Source organism: Bactrocera neohumeralis, unplaced genomic scaffold, assembly GCF_024586455.1.
Source record: "Bactrocera neohumeralis isolate Rockhampton unplaced genomic scaffold, APGP_CSIRO_Bneo_wtdbg2-racon-allhic-juicebox.fasta_v2 cluster11, whole genome shotgun sequence".
In the NCBI taxonomy this organism is placed as follows: Eukaryota; Metazoa; Arthropoda; class Insecta; order Diptera; family Tephritidae; genus Bactrocera; species Bactrocera neohumeralis.
Window position 1 is genome coordinate 8,290,446 of NW_026089624.1, and position 22,308 is coordinate 8,312,753.

A 22,308-nucleotide genomic window follows, 5' to 3' on the forward strand; every position below is an offset into this window, starting at 1 on the left:
CTTTCAGGAACTCCAAAATAACTGGTAACTTCTCGTAACGTTTCTAATACGTGCTTCGTTGCTGTACTCTTTACTGCTTTAATGATCGTACTCTTAATAAATGGTCCTAAATGATCCATATGAACGGTTTTAAATGGTATTGGTATGATGTCATCGAAATGATACTGTCCTTCAATTTTACCACCTTGAAGTTTGTTACATGCGCATTCAACACATGCTTTTAAATATGATTTAACAAAATTACGCATTCGTGGAAACCATATTTACGTTTGCATCTTGTTAATGGTTTTTTCGAAACTCAAGTGACCATTTTTATCGTGACATTCTTCTAACATTTTATGTCTTAACGCTTTCGGAACAACCCATAATTTTTTTTCTTTTTCGATTCTTAATAATCTATCTTTCTCTATACAAAATTCTTTCAAAATTTGTTTATATTTGTTCTTAATCTTTTCGACAATCCGTTTTTTAGGTTCTGGTACACGATACGGAGATTGAGACACAATTTCATTTGAATTTAATTCAATTTTCATTTTCACCAAATTAGTTTTTCCCAGTTCATTTAATTTGTTTGCAAAAATATTTCTATTGTCGTTTATAATTTTCATTAACGTTGTTTTTACAGATTTATCATTTATTTCACATATAATTTAGTTTTCATTAACGTAACGTTTTATTTCTTCAACTTCTTATTCGTGTTCGCGTTCGTGTTCTATTTTTATTTTTCCGTTTTGAATATTTAACCGCACATTGCTTATAAAGTTTTCTTGACCTAATAAAATGTCACTAGGTAATAATTGATCGTCTACCAAATACAAGGTAACTGGTATGGTAATGCCATCGATTGTTAAAATTGCTTTCACTGATTCTTTCGCATGTCGACTACCACCACATAGTCCTCTGATTTGTATATCACACTTTATGTATTTGCAATTAAGCTTCTCACATAACGATTTCCGAATCATGCTACACTGAGTACCCGCATCAATAAATGCTTTTAATTTCTGACCGTTTACTAATGTGTAAACTTTAAAAAGTTCATAGTTTTCACAAAATGTATTTCGTATTTTAGCTTCGGATTTACACTGACAATCATACCTTGAATGAACTTTATTACATTTTTCACATCTATGTTTATGTTGAGGTTTTTGACAATTTTTCGATATGTGTCCAAATTCATCGCAATTATAACACTTTACACTTTTTGCTTCAAACTTCTTATTAGAATTTTTGTTTTTGTTTACGTTCTTATTTTCATACTCTTTTATTTCAACTTTCGTTACACTTCGGTGTGAATTTATTGGCACGTTTCTTTTATATTCGTTTAAGGTTTCTCTTAGTTCTCTCATTGTATTTATCCGTTGAGCCGCTATTGTCACTTGTAGTTCACGATTTCGTAGTCCTTCTCTCGCGTATTTAACTATCGCTGTTTCACTCTATTTAAACCGTCGCCCAAGCGCACAAACACGAAAACTGTAGTCGTCTACTTTTTCATTTTGTCTACGTACGGCACTTTGCATTTCGAAATGTATTTCTGCTTCATCGGGATAATTACCGAATTCGTTTTTAAGTCTTTCGCGAAATCGTTCCAATTGGAATGCAGTCTCTCTGTTGCATCAAGCCACAATCTTGCTGATCCTTTCATTTTACTATACACGGCAAACAATAGAAACGAATAACCCTCTTTACTCGTTCAACGAACTGTTCTGATGACAACGAACTGGCATTTGTTGGATTTCACGCACCGAATGGTTTCGCGTTACAGTTGCATTCGAATTTGCAAAAGGGGAAATATTATTGACGTTTCTATTTTCAAAGTTGCTTGTAATTTCAATTGGCACACTTCGAGGCTGGGAATTATTTTGCATATATGACAACACATTTTCTAAAATTCCGCGCATTTCGTCCATTTGTTTTTGTAACGATTTTTGTGTTCCGTCATCACACTGTTCACTATCATCACCCGTAAATTGTTCGTTTTCGTCCTCTTCGACTTCGACTTCATCCGACCCGATCGTTTCACTCAAACGACATATGAGTGTTGCCTTCGTACCTGACGTTGAGCAATTTCGCTCTGACAACTGCCGTTTTAATTGCACTACACTCAATGATGCAATAGCTCTCATTTTTATAAACTCAAAAATTATGTACTTCGTTATATATTTAGCTTATTCGTGTTCTTTATTTAAACATTAAAAAGGCTATTACTCGCAATTCTCACTATATTTCCTGCAGCTTTGTCCCAGAAAGTTATTTATAAGTTGATGAACAAAATACGGTGGAGCGCTGCACGTCTGGTTGCTTAGAAGGTTGAGGTAAAAAGGAATGAGTCATCTTTGCGTGGTTGTAGTGTTTGCTTTCTTCGATTTCGTAATGGCCGACTCGTTGAACTGTCATTTTGCTTAATGGCTGGTGAGCGAGAATCGTTGTTTGACAGGGATGGCAAATGAGTGCTGTCGGCCGCCACATAAGTATATTATGTATTTCGTTTTTGCATATACACAAACGCCGTTAATTCGAATGTTCAAAATGATGCACCGTTAGCCGTTATATCGAATGATCGAGATGATGCTCACTTTTACACGTTTAAATTGTAGGTTAAGTTATATCTTAAAATTTGATTTTTTTGTAATACACTTTAGGTTTATGTAATCTGCAGGTTAACGTTTTGCAGTATTCCACACGTATGTACGTAAATGCGTTTCACTAAGAACCGTGTGTTCTTTTCGTTATACAAGTATGGTAGAAATAATGTGGTTTGAAAATGTGCAGATTAACGTTTAGCACATTTTCCGTTTATTAATTTCCACACACATTTGATTATTAAATCATCGCGAAACCGATTGTGCACAGGTAAACGTATTAGTACACATTTTGACGTTTTGTACGCGTGAAGTAATCCTACTTCTGATTTGAAAGGGTATTTTAAGATATTCAGACACTTTAATGTTCGCAGGATGGTATTTTATTTAAATGCATATTAATAATGAGTAATTATAATGACACAGAGTTTAGTTACAAAATTAGATTGTATCGCACAGGAGGCTGCGTTCACTTTGGCGGTTGAAAATCAAGTGTTGCTTTTGATGTGCCGGTGATGCCACACAGATGATAATTAATATCTTGCATAGGGTTACCTTACACTTATTGTTAGTCTTTACTAAGCAGATCCAATAAATAAAGAATTATTGAAAAACAAGTAAGGAAGGGCTAAGTTCGGGTGTCACCGAACATTTTATACTCTCGCATGATAAAGTGATAATCGAGATTTCATTATCCGTCATTTACATATTTTTCAAATACCGTATTTGTGTAAAGTTTTGTTCCGCTATCATCATTGGTTCCTAATGTATATAAGTATTATACAGAAAAGGTGTCAGATGGAATTCAAAAGAGCGTTATATTGGAAGAAGGCGTGGTTGTGAACCGATTTCACCCATATTTCGTACATGTTATCAGGGTGTTAAGAAAATATAATATACCGAATTTCATTGAAATCGGTAAAGTAGTTCCTGAGATATGGTTTTTGGTCCATAAGTGGGCGACGCCTCGCCTTGGTGCAGCTTCCTTCTGCCATTTCTTCCGTAAAATATCAATATATTTATTTATGGCTTAGTTATGACATTTTATAGGTTTTCGGTTTTCGCCATTTTGTGGGCGTGGCAGTTGGCCGATTTTGCCCATCTTCGAACTTAACCTTCTTATGGAGCCAAGAAATACGTGTACCAAGTTTCATCATGATATCTCAATTTTTACTCAAGTTACAGCTTGCACGGACGGACGGACGGACAGACTTACGGACGGACAGACAGACATCCGAATTTCAACTCTACTCGTCACCCTGATCACGTTGGTATTTAGAACCTTATATCTGACTCTTTTAGTTTTAGGACTTACAAACAACCGTTATGTGAACAAAACTATTATACTCTCCTTAGCAACTTTGTTGCGAGAGTATAAAAATATTTAAGAGAGTTGCAGCAATTAATGACGAAGCAACTTATATCGCTATCTTCCCTGATTGTTTTATTTTAGCAAGTATTATATTTTCAAGAAACGTCTTGCCAGTGCCCTGACGCATCTAAAAAAATTGTTTTTATACCCTGAACAGGGTATATTAAGTTTCTCACAAAGTTTGTAACACCCAGAAGGAAGGGTCAGAGACCCTATAAAGTATATACTTATATATAAATGATCAGTATTGAGTCGATTAAGCCATGTCCGTCTGTCTGTCTGTCCGTCTGTCTGAATATATACGAACTGGCCCCTCAGTTTTTAAGATATCGTTTTGAAATTTTGCAAACGTCATTTTCTCTTCAAGAAGCTGCTCATTTGTCGGAACTGCCGGAATCAAGTTCTTGTAGGGAAAACTTTCACATTTCACAATGCATTTTCACAAAAGTTGGCACAGGTTATTTTCTAAAGCAACAATATAATATCCGAAGAAAAGGTTCAGATCGGCTAACTATAGCATATAGCTTCCATACAAACTGAATGATCGGAACCAAGTTCTTGTATGGAAAACTTTCACATTTGACAAAATATATTCGCGAAATTTGGTATAGATTATTTTCTAAGACAACAATGAAATCTCCGAAGAAATTGTTCAGATCGGTTAACTATGGCATATAGCTGCCATACAAACTGAACAATCGGAAAAAAGTTCTTGTATGGAAAACTTTCACATTTGACAAGATATATTCACGAAATTTGGTATAGATAATTTTAAAACAACAATGTAATCTCCGAGGAAATTGTTCAGATCGGATTACCTTAGCATATAGCTGCCATACAAACTGAATGATCGGAATCAAGGGCTTGTATGGAAAACTTTCGCATTTGACGTGGTATCTTCACGAAATTCGGCATGGATTACTGCTTAAGGTAACAATATAATCTTCGAAAAAATTGTTCAGAACGGATTACTATAGCATATCGCTTCCATACAAACTGAACACATAGTTACTAACAGAAATGCACCTGTGAAGGGTATTTAGCTTCGGTGCAACCGAAGTTAAAGTTTTTTCTTGTTTTGTGTTATTATTCAAGCTATAACACGCTCTTACGAGTATCAGTATGTTACAGCTTGGCTAAATTTTAAAAAACCATTCTCTTTCTAAATTTAATATTTCCTGTTATAAGTAAGAAATTATTTTTTTTTGAATTTACACTCGTAAGTCGGTCAAAAATTAAAATTTTTTCGTTTTTTCACTAACCATCCTCATTTGATTGCCATCAAAGTGGTACAGTCCATTTATTGTATTTGCGATCAGGTCTGTTTTTGTATTAACGAGTAAAAACAAAAATGCAGAAGCAATAACGCTTTGCAGTGTATATTTGAAAAGAATTTTAGCGTTGAATTGACTTTTGTGTTGAATATGCTCTGGTTAGAGCATGTGTGCATATGTTAGTATGCGATTGATCTTCTACGTCAGTGTTTCCCAAAGTGGGCGATAACGCCCCCTTGTGGGCGCTGCAGGTATCAAGGGGGGCGGCAAGAGACCCAGAAAGAAAATGGGGGCGTTGTGTAGAGGCCTGGGGTGTTACTTGTAATTTTATTTAGCTAGGAGCCCTCTTAGACAACGACTACATGAGCTCTCGACTCTCAACAACAACTTATGAACATCAACTAATATGAATTAAAAGATTGCTCAAACTCGGTTCTATATTTCTCTCCGCGTAGTTCATATATCTGTCCTATTTTATTGAATATAGAAAAAATGAAAATCATGTCAATCGGTCGCTCCGTTTCATAACGGGGCATCTCGACAGGATAGAAATTATAGAATACTAACTGTCAAACGTATTGCTATTGCCATTGCCAAATCTGTATGTGGGCATTTGCTATCATAATATAATCATTTGCGCAAAGGTGTAGGGTAGGTAGGTTCGAGCTGATGTAGCGAATGCTTTGAGCTCTTGAATAATTTATTTTATCACTTGCGAATTGACGTTGGGTAGATAGCTGATGTAACGCACGTTTTGAGCTTTTGAACTCCTTAAATCTTTTATGTGGAAAATAAAAAAAGGATCTTTATCCTTTCTTACAAATGTATTTCTGGGGAAAATAAAAAAAGGATAAAGATCCTTTTTTTACAAATGTATTTCTAGGAAAAATAAGAATTCATATTTTGGATATAATAATTGTGCTTAAGCATTCCTATATAAACAATGTAATATTTATTTTATATTCATTTGTGGTTTTGCGCGCAATAGATGAGCATTACTTACGCCTCCATTACACTACTCACGAAGTTAAACGTATTTCTCAAAGCAAAAAAATGTCGGAAGTAAAAAAGAAGAGACGGTAATACTGTGCGGAATACATTAAATTCGGATCATTGAAAATCCCACAAACCCATCCTCGCCTTTGTGTCTTCTATGTCTAAAAACATTTTCGAATGAAGCCTTCAAGACTGCAAGATCGTTTGAATAAAATGCATCCAGATAAGAGAGCCAATAATGTAGCATATTTTCAAGACCTAGAGAAGAAGCATAATACTCAGCCAAGTGTAGCAAAACTATTTTCGGCGGCTGCTAAGCAAGATGACGACGGACTTCGAGCTTCGTACAATATCTCTTTGTTAATTGCTCAAAAAGGCAAACCACATACGAGTAACATCGGAGAAGAGTGAATATTGCCAGCAATAAATGAAGTAATAACTACCGTGCTTCATAAACCGGCCGCAGATATTATCCGAAAAATTCCTTTGAGTAATAATTCTGTGCAAAGACGAATTGATGAAATGGCTGAAAACATTGAAGAATCATTGTGCGATCACCTGAGGTCAAGTCAATTTTCAGTTCAGCTGGATGAGTCCACTTTACCAACTAATGAAGCATTGTTGTTGTCTTACGTGAGTTTTATTAAAGATGAGAAAATATGTGAAGAACTATTATTTGATAGAAATTTAGAGACCGATACAAAAGGCGAAACCATATTCAATATATTGGAAAAGTTTTGCGATGAGAAAGAAATTCCTTTGAAAAATACTATTTCAGTTGCTACGGATGGCGCTCCGGCTATGACAGGGTGCCATAAAGGGTTCATAGCGCACTTAAAAAATAAAATTACAGTTTTCCTTGGTGTAAATTGCGTTATTCATAGACAACATTTAGTTGCTAGAAACTTAAGTGAAAAACTATTTCAATCACTGCAATATGTCATCAAAGTAGTCAATAAAATTCACAACAGCTCTTTGAATGATAGATTATTTCATCAGCTTTGTGTTACCAATGACGAGGATTTCAATCGTTTGTTGTTTCATACTGAAGTTCGTTGGCTATCAAGAGACAATTGTCTGACTCAATTCTACAACCTGTTTGACTCTGTTATAGAGTTCTTGGGAACTAAAGATACAGAATTTCAAGACAAGCTCATAACATCAAAGAATGATACAGCTTACATGACAGACCTGTATAAATTGTTCAACGACATGAATCTCCAACTGCTTTCGCAGCCAAAGTGCTTCTACACAAAAAGAATCTGGGCAAACGTGAGTTTCACAATTTTCCGAATTTATCAGTACCATGCAGTAACGACGAATTGTTTGCTTCTGCCAACATTTGGAAAACCTCCACATTGACTTCACCGAACGATACCAGGACATTTTGAACTTGGAAATACCAGACTGGGTGTTGGATCCGTTTTCAAATGTCAACACAGCAATGTCACCTCAGCTGGAAGAAGAACTTATAGAATTGACAACAAACGAGGAAATAAAAATAAAGTTCAAAAATGGTTACCAAGAATTTTGGCTTCAATAACCGATCTCGCAATTGTACCCTGGATTGTGGTCAATCGTTCAACGATTCTTGACAGCATTCCCATCGTCATATTTGTGTGAACGTGGATTTAGTGCTGTGACAACACTGCTTACTAAAAATAGAAATCGTTTGCTTGTTACCGAACGTGGCGACTTTCGACTGTTCTTGAGTAAATTGGAACCTGGTATTAACAAACTTATTTAACAGCATAAGATTCATCCTTCACATTAGTTTTTATATATGGATCGATTATTTTAGTTTTATTTTTAATAAAACATTCTCTGTTTTAATACTATAAAGTTGTGTTTCAATAATCATTATTATTGACAGGTGCAGCCCGTTAGAATTAACTTGAGACCTAAGCGCCGTTGTATGTTACCTACTGCGCTTAGGTTTCAAGTTGCTGGTTATAGTAAAAGTTTCGTTTAGGATTCTCCGTTAATATACATATATAGGTCACAATAATTAATTTGAAGTTATAGTGGTTTTTAAATAGGTGAAAAAATGGGGGCGCTAAAAAAAATATTTATTCTCAAAGTGGGCGGTAGACAAAATAAGTTTGAGAACCACTGCTCTAAAGGAACATATATCTCATTTGAAATATATAGTACAAACCCTCGAAGAAGCCCATATGAAAATATCTATAGAAAAATCAAAATTTATAGAAACCGCGGTTGATTTTTTAGGATACGTTGTATCCCATAAAGTTATAAAAACTGATCCCAAAAAAGTGGAAACAATAAAAAATTACCCATATCCCAAGACGTTACGACAACTTAGACGATTTTTAGGATTAACGGGATACTATAGGAAATTTATAGGAAATTATGCAACGATAGCTAAACCACTAACAAAACACTTAAAGGGAGAAAATGGTAAAATATCGCAGTATGTGTCCAAAAAAACAATTATTAATATTGATCAAGAAGGAATTGTTGCTTGTGAAACCTTAAAAAGAGCGTTACAAGAACAAGTTGAATTGGCTCAACCAAACTTTGAGAAAAAACTAATTTTAACTACTGATGCGTCTAATGTTGGTGTAGGTGCAGTTTTATCCCAAGAAGGAAGACCAATAACATTTATTTCAAAGACATTAAACTCTACCGAACAAAATTACGCAACAAACGAAAAAGAATTATTCGCCATAATTTGGGCATTTAAGACATTACGCCATATCTTATGCAGTAAAAAATTTAGAAATTCACGCGGATCATCAACCATCAGTATTTCCAATGTCCGAAAAAAATACGAATGTTAAAATGAAAAGATGGAGAGCTTTTATTGAAGAGTTTTCTCCAAAAATAATTTATAAACCAAGAACAACAAATGTAGTTGCTGACGCATTATCAAGACAAGTATTAAATAATTTAACTAGTATGTGAGTGAATCAAGTGATTCACTAATAGAAACCCAACATTCCGCAGAAAGTAGCGATGGGTACCAAATTCATGAAACAAAAAAACGTTTGAATCATTTTAAGCAACAGATAGTAATCGTAAATGGAGCAAGAATTACTGTCTTAGAAACTATTTCTTCTTTTAATAATAAACGTTTTTCAATTGAATATGACAGACCAGAAAATATAATTGATAATTTAAAAGAATATATGAATCCAAAAGTAGTTACTGGAATATTTTGCACACTTGATTTTGAAGGAGACATTTCCCACGATAAAATGTCTATATACTAAACTATTCTCTAATGATATGTATATGCAATAAAGAAGATCAAGGAACGATAATAATTAAACACATAATAGAGCGCATAGAAATTATACGGAAATTTTGGCACAAATTAGGCAGCAATATTATTGGCCTTTAATGATAAAACAATTTAAAGAGTATGCAAAAAATTGTAGCATATGTAATAGTAATAAATATGAAAGACATCCGAAACTAATTCCGATAGGGGAAGCACCAATACCCAAAAAGAGGAAGAACAACTCCATACAGCTATTTTTTCGTACAAAAGCTTAAATTTCTTACATGTACAGATTCATATTCGAAATTTCTAATCGTAAAACATATAAAATACAAATAAAATTTAGAAGAAAATGTTTTGGAATTGTTTCAAACATTTCCAAATGTTAAAAATATAGTTATTGATAATGAACCAGGCTTAAGTACGAAAGTAAGAAACAGAATAATTCATAAAGATAATATTAAATCTTAAACTCCTTTAGGTTCACAATGTTATACATCATCATTATTTATACGCCGATTCAATTCATCACAGCTCAAATCGAAATCATGGATCTCAATCACGGGAATGGATATTCCCTTCTGAACCTAGAAAAGGTAAAGTTGGTTGAAAGATACGACAGAATTACATACATATCTTGTCAATACAACAATGTACAAAGAAATATTTGACAATTTAGAGGAGATGGCACTCAAAGAAAAGGAACCGAATCCGCCTGTAATGGCTAAAATTACTTACTTTTATACTCATTACTTTTATACTCATCCCTCATCATAGAATTGAGAAGAGAGGATTAGTTAATATTATAGGGATAGGTCTTAAATATATTTATGGCGTCATGGACGACGAAGACCGTCACGAAATATAAGACAAATTAGAAATAAACACAAGCAATGCTCACAATGCAATTGAACAAATCAATGTTCAGAAAAACATTAATGAAAAATTTAACTACCAAATTAAAGCTATTAGTGATAATACTAACAATCACTACAGGAAATTGTTTCAGAATATTAACGCAGTTAGTTTAGAATTAAAAAAAATAACAAAAGAACGATGGACAAACAAATTTCAATGTATATTGAGACTAATATCGTAAGAATAAAAGAGATCATAATGACGAGCCAAAATAACCCCTTAAGTAGAGATATTATTTCAGATGACAATAGTTTAAAGTTGAATATAACTTTCGAAAAAATGCGTAAGATCAAAATTGTAATTGTCACTCAAAATTAAAATATTGTGATTTTAGTAAAGATTCCTAGTTTTGCTAAAGATATTAATCAATCAATATACATTCAACCTATACCGCATAAACATAAATCAAGCAGAATTAAATATACAAGAAAAAGAAATTTTATGTCTAACTGATGTCACATATAAAACGACTTCCATAAAAAAAGAATTAGAAGAAAGACGAATGCATCGAATATATATTTAGGAGTCAAATTAAGATGAATTGTAAATATAAGTATAATAACCAATCAAAAGTAATAGAAATGAATACAAACCATATTTACGTATTCAATGCAAAAAATAAAACCATTTATCATAACTGCAAATCTAATATTTTTACTATTAACGGTAATTATTTAATACGATTTGAAAATTGTAATGTTCAAATTGATAACTTAGTCTATAGACATCGTAAGCCCCTTACAATGAAATTATTACCAAATCCAGTTAAAGTTATTAATATTACAATCACAAAGAATTTAAGTATGGAGGAAATACATTTTCAAAACTTTAAAAATATTCAGGGATTAACAGAACTCCGATATGAAGCAAAAAAAGTAAAATGATAAATTACAGCCTGATAACAATTGTCAGCCTTATAATAGTAATACTAATAATCTGTAAATACAAAAAAAATAAGAGCACACAGGTTAAAATTAGCATTGAACAAATTCCAAAGCGACGCTTCAATTTAGAAGTGGGGGAGTTAATACCACCAGTTCATATTGCATGATCATATCTTTTATTTATCATAAATATGTAACATGACACTTACGACCCATATGGTCCGTATTGAAACAAACTTTGCTAACATGGTCCTCCTTAAGTGGTCCCAACATGTAATTCAGAGATTGTAAGATGAATCTTTCCACTTGTAACATATGGTCTATCTCAAGATATACTTCCTAGAATGTAAGATTAATATTTGTATATAGGCTTAAACAAAATATTGTATTTAAGAAAACGTAATAATGAAAACGAGGCAGTTGCCCACGAAACCTTAACCGAATAATTAATTTGCACTCTGCCATTCACTGGCTCTTAGAGTATTCATTATCATTTCCATATTTGTAGCAATAGAATTTCTATTGCATATACATATATTATTTCTTTGGAACATTTTTTTGGAATAACAAGTGCCGGACGCATCTTTTCGCATCTCCGTTGTCACGGACAACCAATGGCCGAAACTAACGTTTTGTCAAAGAGTCAATGTGTCGAAACACTGACGCGACGACAAAGCGTCACAACATTGTTTTGTTGGTAGAAAAACGGAGCTGTGTCAAAAAATTCAAACGAAGGAACGCCGATTGCCACTGCTTCCCTTGCCGCTGTAACAGCTTCGCCTTCAAACGTGCGTAAATACGTATGTATGTATGTATACGTATGAGCGTGAATATATATCGACGCAGATTTTTGCGAGTCACGGAAAAATATTTTAGAATTGACAAATAATATTAATCGACAACAGCTTTGTTGCCACTTTTTCACTTCTTTCTGTGAAGAAGCATTGGTTCAATTTATGATTTTTAGCTTTTGCCATCGTCGCGAAAAGACGCTTGTTGGCAAAGGCATGCTCAGGGAGATGTTACGGCGTCTGTTTTTATGAATGAAGCGAGGTCGCTTGTGGAATTTGCGCCTGCGTTGAGAATGAAAATGTTTTTGTTGTAAGATTTACTACATTTGTTCTTCGTCAGTTTGGTTGTCATATTGACTTGTGATGCTTATGCTGAGACGATTGTTGTTTTTGTAGAACAATGTTTAAATTTTTTGTTGGTGACATATTCATATGTGTACGCATATTTATGTTTGTATGCTTGTGCATTATTTGTTCGACAATGTATAATATATGTACATATAGGTATATATGAATGTATGAACATGCAGCTCAATGCGCGCACATGAAATAAGTAAGTATATTGATAAGTGATGAAATCATATTTGAATTTCTGAACGCGCACATGCGTACAAATACATTCATATGAACATGTGCAGGTACACAAGATAGGATAGAAGATGTATGTATATGTATATTGTTGTGATAAATTTAATTTCTATCAGTAAGAAAAATATTTATTACTATAGTATACGATGTTAAAAGGCACAAATTAAAAATAAATTCTGCCGAGATTCGAACCTGTGTACTCATTGTGACTTTTCAAGCGCTTACCACCAACACCACCATTGGCACATGGGTTGCGTTGTTTGGTTATGCCTGAAAGAAATATACTATGGTTCAAATAATTTTGTTTAAGTATAGAAATATGTTTTTGTAGAACATTTGCTTTCGCAAACATACAGACAAATGTGCATCCGCATTTTGCTTCTAAAATACATGTAAATTTATTTAAATTTATTAAAAAAACTGAAATGAAAAATAAAAAGAAAATTCATTTTATTAGAAATATACATATATAAACTTATTAAGAGAATATAATTTTAATAAAACACGATTTTCAGAATTTGTCTACCAAAACAACAATTTCTCACACAACCTAATCAATAAAGTTTATGTCTTTTTCACCAGCTTTTTTCAAAACTTGGCTCACGAGTACTACGTAATAAATACTAAAACTAACTACCAATAACAAATACTAAATCTACTACTACAAACTATTTACAACTTAATTCTACCCTGAAAGAAATAAACAGAACATTATTACTGAAGAATCTGAAATTAAAAAGAGAGAAATGCGTTTTAGATATTTGACTAATGTACTTTTATTTCATATATTTCTTTTAACTTTTATAAAACGGAAGTTGCTAGAAAAATTAAATTTTTTCTTAATGGCAACTGAAGATTGCAGGCTTTTACCCAATTATTCCTAGCAACTTCCGTTTTTGGAAATTTGAAAAATTTTTCTCCACCGGCACAGTTGCTAACGCAGCAACTTTTTAATGGAGGTGCCGGTTCAAATAATTGGGTTGGGGCCTCATCTACAAATTGCAAATAAATATAAATAAAAAATATGTATAATACATATAAAATGTAAATATATATATATATATATGCAAGTACATTAACCCTCATCGAGACCCTCGGGTCTGGCCAGGCATATTTTGTTTTTAAATGTTATTTAAATATATTTAGAGTGTAGCAAACGACTTGCGCTTCCTGGTAGCTTCCTAGAATTTTATTGTCTATAGACTTCAGAAAAAAATTCAAGGATACCGTATCGAAAAGAACGAAAAAAGGATATTATAATATTACACCTTAGTGCACCAATGGTGCTTGGCTAGACCCCATATATTTTGTATGAAAATATATGAACTTTGGTATGTTTCTATCACTTCGCACGGTTGATTTATCTGTTTTCATGTTTGTTACATGTCCAAAATGGTTTGTATGTGTATCTAGGTCAAATACTTAGCCGCTAGAGCGTTTTAAAGGTTAAGAAAAATGTGATTTTTCTCAAAAATCTACACTTGTTTGTGAACACTATTACCACGCCCCTGGTAGGGATAGAGGGGAGGTTGAGGGCTTTTCTGAAAGCCTTAGGGGTGAACTAACTCGCAAAATGGTTTTGATCCCCCCCGGCCCCATACACCCTCCCCCAAATGTAGTGAAACAAAAGGGGGGACATGGTGAAAATCCATTTTCGTCTATTGCCACGCCTCCGGTGGGGCCTTGGGGCAAATTATACGAAGGCTCTTTAAATTACCTAACCGGTGCAATTTAATTGACCCACCTAGGTCAAATACTTTAGCCGCTAGAGCGTTTTAAAGGTTAAGAAAAATGTAATTCTTCTCAAAATGTTACATTTTTTGTGAACGCTATTGCCACGCCAAGCGTGAACAAGGCTGTCAATTTGATTTCGACCAAATCGAGAGGTAAAAAATTCCAAAAATGTATCTATATTGTACACTAGCTGACCGCGCAGCCGTTATCCTGCGTGAAATTATGTGTTTTGAAATGAAAAGAAAGTTAAATTTATCATTTCATTTTTGTTTTTTTTTCCAATGTAACGCAGCTTGATAAACAACATTTTTTGGTTTCTGTTCCGGTGTACAAAAAAGATGGTTTTCCAACTCGTGAGCACGCCACGGCCGTGTGAAAAACATAGCGATTCCAAATTTATGCCTCACACTATGCGACTATCTTTAGGTCCTGTTGATTGTCATCTCAAAAGCAATTTTCACTGGAAACGAAATACGTTTGAACTGAAATGGGAAATCGTTAGAACTCAAAGGAATTCGTAGAATCAAGCATTTTGCCCCTTGTATTTGATAGGTGCGTCACTATCAGTCGGGTTCCATTACACAACTTCGGGGCATGATGATTGCGAAACATAATAACGACCGATCTTACTTTGAGACGCGAACGATGCAGTGGCATACCAAGCCTGTCCAAAGAATTTAGAAATACCACTTGATAATTCACGGCGTCGTCTTCATTGTCAAGATGATCGATCGATTTGTATGTTAAGTCGACAACATTGGTGTTTTTGGCAGGTAACATTGAGCGTGCACTTAAAGAATCGTAGTTACGATAATTTGTCCAATGTCCGAACACTCGTGATGAGTTCATCTTTCGTGAATTGATAAAGGGCAGATGGAATTGATATCGAACCACCGGAAGTATCAACCGAAATTGTACCATTTCCAATTTTTAGCGAAGGCGATGTAAAATGTCTTCGGCAATGTCATTTTTGTTCGTATCCCATAATTGACGCGGATTTGAAGGCTGATATGTCGAAATGATTATCGCGAAAAGTATGCGAACTTCATTTTCATTCCAGTGATTAACGTGTTCCAGCAATTGTAATTGCTGGCTTACTTCTCCAAAACTTGCACACACCGTACCCTTCACAGTAAGCAATGACTCAAATAAAGTTGAACCGCGTACATTAATCAATAGCAACCGAAGGTAGAAGCAATCATCGTTTTTCGGGTGGATTGTGTAAATTTGTCCTAATGCATTAGTTGAGAACACATCTGGATGTCAATCTACTGGTTGGCCTTGCTTCTGCACAACTATTTCTTCGACGATGCATTCCATGTATAATATCAGGGTATTTCCGAATAGAACAATGTTCTCGCAAAAGGATCACTGACGAAAGTTTAGAAAAAAGTCGTCAATGTTAATTTTGTTGCTGGCGGTGTTTCCACTGGCTGTACTGTATTCTTTGGGTTGAAATACACTCTTTTCCCATTCTCCAAATTAACTGCGAGACGCACAATAGTCGGAAAACCTTCATGAATTGCAAAAGTAAATATCCTACAAAGCGCTTTATTGCAGTTCACGTGTCGACCGTATCGTTCAACACCAATAATCGCCATGTTGCTTCTGTGGTGACGTACTTACAAACGTATTTTATCGATTTCACCAAACTGCAATATTAAACATTGATATGAGTTTTGAATGTGTATTATGTGTTATCAACTTCGACATTCACTCTTGTAAGTTGATTGCTGAATGTTCTGTTATCTGGTGAGCGACGCCGATCGTGTTGATATCCATCATTTCCAGTTTGTGTTTCCGAAAGAAAAGAAGGTGGATAGTGTTTCATGCATTTATTGTCAGACATACAAACCGAAAAGATGAACCATATTGGTTTCCACCACTTCGTATAATACTGGATCTTTCTCTACATCAGGAATTTCCGCAGAAATGATTTCATCAATTTGATCCGGTGTAACCATCATCCAAAGAAGAATGCGGAAAACCTCTACATCTAGCACCCAACAGCACCACATATACATACGTTGCTTCAAGATAAAGTCAATCAAACATTGTAACTGTTGTTTGAAAAGTCATGCTGTGACATTATGACGATCGCTTGCTGATTGACCGCGATCCATAATTCCGCAAGTCTGTCACCGCATCCTGGAAGTACTTCTTGCCTTGCTTTGCCTTGGGCTGCCATACGTTGATGACAAAAAGAACGCCGACCGATATTAGGGCGATCTATTCGTGGCTTCGTAACAAATTTCAATCTGCAATTGACCTCTTTGTGTGAAACACACGTAAAGTGTTCACTGAATAATTTTCAATAATTTTTCTTTTGAATAACCGGAATAAAAAGTAAGCGACCGAAATTGAACGATTCAAATAATTTACAAATCAAAATATTGAAAAACAAAACAAACAAAAATTTAAAAAAAAATGTATGTAAAAAAGTTACTTTTTGGAATTATCCAATTTTCCGACTTTTCTTCATGAAAAGTATAAGGTATTTTTATTTTTAAACCTTCCTTGATCCCCAACGAACAACCTCTGCAAATTTCATAAAGATTGGTTTAGCCGTTCTCTTAGCGTTACTAACAATCAAATATTCATTTGTTTGTATGGGAAAAAGAAAAGGGCTGTTTTTAGGCGTTTTCCGGCAATTATTCGAATTTTTCTCTCCTTGAACTTCAACAAACATTTAAAAACAAAAATTATCAAATTTGGTTCAGTCGTATTAAAGTTATGAGCGAACATACGGTTTGGCGATTCATGCATTTTCATTAATGTTTAAAATGAAAAAAGTTGTTTTAGTGACATAACTACAATAGTTGGACATATGCTACCGCGGAGTTTTTTGTAGACATTATGATGTTCTTCAATGTTTTTGTACATTATTTTGTTCTATCGCTAATAGTTTCGGCAGCGCATTTGACGAAAGACATTTGTTGCGCCAAGCGACATCTTTTGTAAATCTAAATCTAAACTAGCAAAATGAGATATAAAATTATTATTAGAACTTATGAAATTGAACTTATAAATATTGAATTGTACAAAATAGCATACTTACCTTAATAATACATTTATATAACCTTCATTTATTACTTACCTTAATTCTATTAAAATATTTAACGAAAGATAATTACTTAGCCCTTGTATTTACATTACCACTAGCTTAAGCCGTGAGTTTTTAAGATTTAGGCTAAGCAATTCCAAGAACGGAATAAATGAAGCATTGTATTAAAAAACGCGAAATCGAACGGACGTCTCCTTTTCATTTGTCGGAATCTTTTTCTCGTGACAGGCAATTAGGCTTTTAATTATTCGCGCATTCCCAGTTATATTTTTTCGCATCTCAAAAACGCTTGAGATTTTTCATGGCGCCCGGGCAGGGACTAAGTGCGTGAGCTTAGTATAACTTAACGATTTTCGTGCTTATTTAAGGAAAAAAAATCGTTTTTCGGTCTGCACGACCTTCTCGTAATAACTTTATTTAAAAACTGAACTTTACAATGTTCTTAATCTAAAAGCTTAGCTAAATGCACTGGGCAAAACATAATTAATTCCTCGAATGCGCAAATTTAGGTGGCGCGTGTGCTGACAGTGCATCTGGGGAGTGCTGTGGGAAACATTGTGTAACTTGAGTCCCATATCCGCTCTACCTGCATTAGTAAGTATTGCTGATGAATTATTTTATTATATCGGCAATGTTAACATATGCCATGTTAACACTTCCCCTCTTAAAAACGTTCGTCCTCGAGCGTTGTCAAAAATAAGGTAAGTTGTTGAAATTCATGTATGTTGGCTGATCATTTGGGGAATCTTTGATTTGATTCATCCTGAGGTTTGTTGCCGGGATCTGATTAGCATCGCTATTGGATGAGATGATTATTTTATTTTGAGATTTCTTCCAAAATTTGCAAAAAATTATTGTGACGATGAAGGTAGCTGCAACTGCTCCAAGCGAAAGTGAACCGTTGGATATAGTTGCTGCCTTTAAGAGATTTATTCTTCGAATGTTACTTATGTGGAGTTCTTTCAAAGCTTCTAGTGAAAGTAATTCAATTCTGTTTTTCTCAATTGGGGCGGGTTGCAGGACTGCTGGGATGGCGGGAAGTGGAATTAAATCGAGGTTAATATAAGTTTGACCATTGATTTTCAGCGTTGAATTATGGAAATTGATGAGCTGCGTTCCTGACAAGTTTTTGATCGTTCCCTCAGCATCTAAGTGCCCTTGAAAGCCATTAAGTAGTAAAATTCCGGTTTTTATTTCTTCAATTTGTGGAATGTGGTGCCCGTTACTTTTGGTGCAAGTTGAATTATGACTACTGATTATTCTAGGTATACAGGTGTTATTACTTATGTTAATTACTTGATTTTGTTTACAAATTTCAATTTTCTTAAAGCTATCGCAATTTTCTTTTATTCCATATATTTCTTTTTTTCCTTTTAAAATTTTATTATATTCAATATTAATAATATATTTATCAGATTTAAGAACAGGTCTTAATATAATTTTTTGGAAATTTTCCTTAAGAGTTAGTGGTATTTTTACCAAGTAAAAAATTTTAATATTTTTGCTAACAATATTGGTATTCGATAATTCTAATGCCTCTTCCGCATTTTTATTTATTTATTTATTTATATAGTAAAGTCTATGAACAATGATTCTTACAGACTAATGAAAAACTAGTATGCATATTAGAATTCTAAAATAATTAAATTACAATAACATGAGTAGATAACTTAAACTAAAAAACAGAATTGAGGGTGTTAATGAAGGATACCCTAGAGTGAGAAAAATCAAGTAGAACTTTCTCGGAAATCGAGTTAAACTCCCGCATAGCCCTCTTGAGGGGAGCATATTCAGCAAAATTAGTACTTTCCTTTTTGTAATAAAATGGCAAACTGAATCTGAGACAACGCTGGGGAGTATTGAAGTTAAGTTTCCCTAATAAGTAGGGACAGTCAATTTCTCCGTTAATTATATTGTAGACAAATGAAAGTGAGAGAACGGACCTTCGATTTTCCAGTGATTTAAGATGTATAAGCAATAAACGCGATGTATACGATGGTGTTGGATCAACAAACTTTAAGGAGCGGAGAGCATATTTAAGAAAGATCTTTTGAACACGCTCGATCCTGTTAATTGACGATATGCAATATGGTCTCCAAATAAACACTGCATACTCCAAAATGGACCGCACAAAGCATGTGTACAGTAATTTTAACGTGTAGGGGTCGGAAAAATTTGTAGAATTTTGACGGGCAAAGCCAAGTACAGAAAAAGATTTTGAAGTTATATAGTTGATGTGATTACTGAAAGAAAATCTGTGGTCAAAGATTACCCCAAGATCTTTGATTTCAGTAACGCATTTTAGGGCGCAATTAGAAATACTGTAGCTAGAAGATAAGATGTTGCGTCCCCTACCATAGGAGATCTGTGAGCATTTATCTACATTCAGAAAAAGTTTCGATTTCAGGCACCAATTATGAAAAGTATCAATATCACATTGAAGTTTGAGTACATCTTGTGTGTTATTGATTAATGCAAAAATTTTTAAGTCATCTGCATATAACAGAAAGTTGGCGAAAGAGAAGCAACAGGAGATGTCATTGATAAACAGCACAAAGAGAAGTGGACCCAAGACGCTTTCTTGTGGGACTCCCGAAGATGCAATGAATGAATCAGATGACACTCCATCGACAGTGACTACGCATCGTCTGTTTTGCAGATATGATCTAATCCACTTCAAGAAGGCCGAGTGAAATCCTAGAGATGATAATTTTTTAATTAGAATATTGTGTGATACTTTATCAAAGGCTTTAGAGAAATCTGTGTAGACACAATCTACCTGAAATCCAGCGGAGAATGCAGACATACAATAATCGCTAAAAACTGCTAAATTTGACACAGTGGAGCGCCCAGGGACAAACCCATGCTGATTGACATTAATTATTGATTTTACTGCAAAAAATAATTTATTTTTAACAGAACACTCAAAAATTTTCGAAATAGTAGAAAGTTTAGAAATAGGCCTGTAATTGGAGACATCATCCTTTCTACCACCTTTATGAATAGGGGTAATGCGTGTCAATTTCCAGTCAGAAATAAAATCCCTGGTGGCGAGAGACTTATTGAAGATAAGAATGAGAGGATATAATAAGGCAGTACAATTTTTTATAAATACGGCCGGAAGCCCGTCCAAATCCAGTTTGGACGAAGACTTAATGTCACAAATAGCCTTGGCAATATCGTCCAGTGAAAGACACAGTGAGCCAAAATTTATGGATGGGAAGTTACCAGCTGAAAAAGTGGAACTAGTACCAGGATCATCTTGAACATAGTTCGATTTGAAAAATTCAGCGAACAAATTGGAGATTTCGACCGGAGTGCATGCCGACTTATCACCCCAGCATAAAGCAGAGGGAATGGCCGAACACGCTCTTTTAGATTTTACAAAGTTCCAAAAGAACTTAGGGTTCGACTTAATTGTAGTCTCCGTATTATTAATAAACCTTTTGTAGAGGAACTTATCCAATTCTTTAAACAGTTTTGTGTAGTGCTGATATTGAACAAAGGAAACATGAGATTTAGTTGAAGAGAATTTTCTATAACATTTATTTCTAAGATTTTTTAGACGTTTAAGGTCCTTAGTGTACCAAGGCAACTTATATGGTTGTAAACGTTTGAGCGGGATATTATAATGACAAAATTCCTGGATAGATTTCTTAAAATTGGAGAAACTATTAGCTGTATCAAGTCCCGATAGTAAATCGTCCCATTTTATTTCAAAGAGCTGATTGTTGAGTCGTTCAAAGTCACAAAATGCAAAATTAAAACCAAGCCCATCAATTGGTTTAACAGGAGCGAAAAGATAAGTATCCACCTCCAACGCTAGCGGTGAATAATGGATGGTGGCTTGAGTAATTGAAGAGAATCCATCAAGAAACCTAAATTTTAAATCATCACTGAGAAAGACTAAGTCAAGAAACCGATCGAGACTATTTGAATATGAGTTGATTTGAATCAGATTGAGACCAAGCAAGCTATCAATGAGAAATAACTCCTGTGAAGACGAAAAATTTGTAGGAATAAGAGCAGGACTATAGGAACAACCAGACCAGACGATATTGCTTAGATTGAAGTCACCCAAAACACAAATATTATTATCTTTCACCTTGTTTAATACCAGCGAGGAAATATTATTTGCGTGGGACTTGTACAACTCTAGCGGACTATTAGGAGGGATGTATGAGACTGCAATGAACAGAGCATCATTGCCACAGATACATAGTTGGTCCAGGATAGAATCTTCATTCTCAAGCATAATTAAGCGAGGAAGACATGTGCGATGAACTGCTAAGAGAACTCCAACATAGAAGATGCTCCCTATCAACATTAGCATGTTTAACAACGAAAGATATAATATCATCCTCCGTGACTGAGTTCTTAAAAGCAGATAAGTGAATCCATTTCTTAGGTATGACGACATCAAGATCAACATTGGCATTAACAGCAACAACAGTTGAAGTGGCTGGGGATTTTTTTGTTCCTGGTACTCACTTTTAACTTCAAGTTTCTGTTAGCACTAATTGAAGTAGAAGCGTTGTTAACAGAATCATCAACGGCGACAGAGTGAGCAGCATTGACAGCGACAGGTTGGCGAGCTGGTTTAGTAGCTGTTGGATTGTTATTGGTTTTCGAGTGAGTGTTGATGTTCCTACCAACAGCGTCAGCATATGTATTGGCATTATTATTAACAGCAGCAATAGAGCGAGTGGAGCAAGCAGCAGACGGAGCAGCCGAGAGTGCTTTCGAAGTAGCGGGAGCAAGATGATCCATACCCACACTATCGGTGGGAGCAGAAACAACAACTTTCGGCGACGGAGCATTTGTACCCGCAATAGTCGTAGAAGTAGAGATAGAGTTAGCA